This window comes from Sinocyclocheilus grahami, unplaced genomic scaffold, assembly GCF_001515645.1.
Source record: "Sinocyclocheilus grahami isolate Dianchi unplaced genomic scaffold, SAMN03320097.WGS_v1.1 scaffold419.1, whole genome shotgun sequence".
Taxonomy (NCBI): Eukaryota; Metazoa; Chordata; class Actinopteri; order Cypriniformes; family Cyprinidae; genus Sinocyclocheilus; species Sinocyclocheilus grahami.
This window is the reverse complement of record NW_015505598.1, coordinates 565,836-569,636: the sequence shown is the minus strand read 5'-3', so window position 1 is coordinate 569,636 and position 3,801 is coordinate 565,836. Positions and strand designations below refer to the sequence as shown.

Here is a 3,801-nt window from a genome sequence, read left to right as displayed (position 1 = left end):
TTGGAGAGTCTTTGGCCAGGCTCAGGTGGACTTGTTTGCGACTCAGATGATATCACACGGTCGCCTCTGGTTCTCTCTCTGACTCATCCAGCTCCACTGGGGCTGGATGCCATGGTACAGACGTGGCCTAGGCTTCGTCTGTACACCTTTCCCCTGATTGTTCTGCTCCCAGAAGTTCTGGAGAGAGTGCACTGGAACGAGGTCAGTCGACTGCCTGTAGCCCCGTTCTGGCCGGGCCGAGTATGGTTCTCGGACCTGATTCCTCTCCTCGACGGCACTCCATGGGAGATTCCCGTCAGGAGAGATCTCCTCTCACAGGCGGAGGGCGAGCCCCCGCCCGGAGCTCTGGAAGCTGTGGGTGTGGCTTCTGAGGAGGCATAACTCATTGCTTCCGGTCTCTCAACCGAGGTTGTTGAGACCATCCTCCATCCAGAGCTCCCTCTATGAGGAAACTGTACTTCTTGGTGCAGAGACCGCCAGCTTGACCAAGCTAACTGCCCGTTTGGTACAGTTCTGGAGTTCCTGCAGGCCTGTTAATCCGCAGGGTTGACTCGCACCACCCTAGAGGTCTTCGTGGCGGCCATTGCGGCCTACCACGCCCCCTCTCGGTGGCCATTCATTGGGAAGACACCCTCTTCTTACACGTTTCCTCCGCGGTACGCTGAGGCCGAGGCCTCCGGCCAGAGAAGCTTATGCTAAGTGGTGGATCAGGATGCTATTCCATAGCCTTGAGCCCTCTGATCTCCCCTCTCCTTCGGGGGTCATGGCTCACTCCTCAAGAAGTTGGCCTTCGGGTGGCCCCCTCCTACTTTAGCCATTCCTGGCTCCCTTTTCTCTCGCCTTAGTTGTGCTCTTCCACACTAGGCAGGGATTTGCAAGTCTGGCGGCATGGGCATTCTCGTTCCTGTAGCGTTTCAACTCAGCTCGAGTTCCTGAAGGGGAACGTCTCCAGGTTACGTATGTAACCATGGCTCCCCGAAGGGAATGAGATGCTGCGTCTCAGGGCCATACTTTCGGCATCCCTGCCAGCGCTTGCTTCACTCCTGAAGCTGACGCCGGTTTCACCGCACGTGCTTTTATACTTCCTGGTTGCTACGTCACCCCGCCCGTGATGTCTCGCCCATCCATTGGACTGATTACACATGTGATTCAGAGCGTGGTCACGCTGGAGGCGTTCCCGTAGCGTTTCGACGCAGCGTCTCATACCCTTCGGGGAACCATGGTTACATACGTAACCTGGAGACGTTCATCAGGATATATAATGTAAAAAAAAAATGCTGTGGGAAATTAGTGCTGAAAAGGCGTGGACAGTTATTTTTGTGACTAACCTTATTGAATATGCATTTGTATGAGTTTCCCTTTCGATAGGTAAATTTATGGGAGGAGAGTATTTACATGAATCACGCAACGCGATTTACTAAGATTTGCCTTCATCAATTCACTGGTATTTGCATTATTTAAAGCCCAACAAAAGCATGTCTTATAGCAGCTGGTAGCTAGTGCTGCTCTTGGTAGATTGCGCTGGTCATTATGGAAATGAGATGTTGCGTTTGTTTTCTTTAATGCGCACATTCTCAGTAAATCATCCGCAGAATTTCCCCCTCCCATCGGCGGTTTGATGGATTTGCGTTCTAATGCTAATTTGCCTTGTTTAGAAATGGTATCTATTTGACAAATGCATCGGTCACAAAGCTACTATCAGTGAGTTTTTCCTAAATACATGTTATTTCTTTTTCAGACATAGAGCACCTTACCAAGTTTGTGTTCTGTAATCAATTTGTTCCAGGTAATGCATTAATTGAATCAAGACCAGCAACATTTGTTTGGGTCCATGGAACAAGACTGTTGGTCAGGTTTGAGTTTGGGTTTTTCCAACCAATCATTTAAGCTTTGCTTAAGCTGAGGCAAATAAAAGTTCAAATTGCGCAAAACACTGATGGACATTTTTCTTTTGTGTCCTGTCTGGAACTGGTTTTGAGTGATGGAAAATGAAGAAAACGCAGATGGAGTGATGTGGGAGGATGATGGCTCCATCAACACAGCATCAGAATGGATTGCATTTGCCGGCACAATTGAAAGAAAACACGATAAGACATAGAAAAAGTGCTAAACAAAATAAAGCCTATCAGCCTCAGACTCTGCAATGGCACTCTATCAGCTGTTTTGTGGACGATTTTATTTACTATGTATTTATGAGCTAATCCACATTTTCTAATAGATAAGCGATTCAATTCTATCATTCCTGGCATGGTGCAGGGATGCAATAAAGGGTAGCTTGGTGAGAAAGAAAAAAAGAGTGTTTTGCGAACTGTTCAAATGGAACAAATGACCACATTGCTCACAGTGTAATGTCAGAAAGCAACAATTCATGCTTCATTTGTCATGTCTTTGTCTTGGAGAACTTAATGCTCAACCGAGCCCTTCCAGCAGAACAGCATCTTAAGCTGATAAATGAACACTTGTGGCTGGTGTTCAGTATCAAAATCTGGTCTCATCAGAAGCAGCACAATGCTCATTGTGGTACTGTTTTAATAACAGACCAATTTCTCAAACAATACAAAGCGTAATAAAAATCCAAATAAAGCAAACAAAACAGATGAGCACTTCAACTGGTTTATGAGAAACAGTAAAAAACATACTTCCCCCCATGAGCTGATCCATCTTGTTTGGGATGTTTTTTGTTGAAGTGGAACATGGTGATTTTTACACAGAAGGTAAGTCTCCAAGACACTGAAACATGAAATTCCAATAAAATCAGCAGAGTCTTAGTGATCCCAGCAGTGAGAGCTAAAGAGACAAAGCAAAAGTGCTCATTATTATTATTACTATGTTTATATGCATATAGGACCTGAAAACAAGAGCCTGATTGTTTGACACATTAAGCTGAGCTGTGTTTCAATCAGTTAAATACATACATTTAGTGTCAACGATCCACGGCAGTCTTGAAGAGTGTGCAAGTGCATAAACGCACAAGGTAACCCCGGAGTATGACGTAAGAGGGAACCTGCAATAAATCAAATATCAAATAAAGCAAAATGACAAGGATAAAAAATAGTGAAGTAGTCATCGGGTGACATGTTCGTTACTGCAGCATCTCAGAGATCTTGAATAAATTCATTAGCATAAGTTATTACTTCACCACATGCAGGTGATGTCATTAAGGATAATCATACATTGTTGAAACAATAGCCCTATTCGCACGGGATTAGTATTACCTGGTGAGAATTCTCCCGCAAATGACCTACCATATTTCGCCGAACACCGAGGTCCTGTGATTATATTAGTCCTGTGCGAATCGGCATCTCTGTGACTTGGCCAGCATTTCGCGGGTCATATATCATTTTTCGAGGTTTTTGTTTCCTGTGCGCCTTTTTATCCATCTTTCGTGAAGAATGGAGTTGCGTTGGAGTGTTTGATAGTATTTTGGGTGCTGTCATATAGCTACACCATACAATTTGCAGAAAGAGAAACCTGAAAAGGTTTTGAGGATAATGTGTTACAAATAAATCAAGCATAAAGCTTGAGATATTATTTGAACCTGGTGAAATGTAAATGACACAGTGCACGAAACTATATTAGTTTCTTTTTTTTAAATCAATCTAACCGGATCATAGAATGGGACTCTCAAAGCCTTGACATCGTATCCGGGAGATAAGTTAGTAAATTTGAGTAAAATCACAGGCTTCACTTATGCCGTGCGAATGCACCACACAAAATTCAGGTGTGTGTGTGTGTGTGTGTGTGTGTGTGTGGGGGGGGGGGGGATTTTCAAAATCACACATGGCCCCCAGATAATACTAA

The 3,801-nt window shown here is 44.6% G+C and overlaps 1 pseudogene; it reads left to right on the top strand.

Annotated features, from left to right (window-relative positions):
- The window catches only part of LOC107551228 (putative nuclease HARBI1), a 30,181-nt pseudogene that overhangs the window by 10,778 nt on the left and 15,602 nt on the right, over positions 1-3,801 (top strand).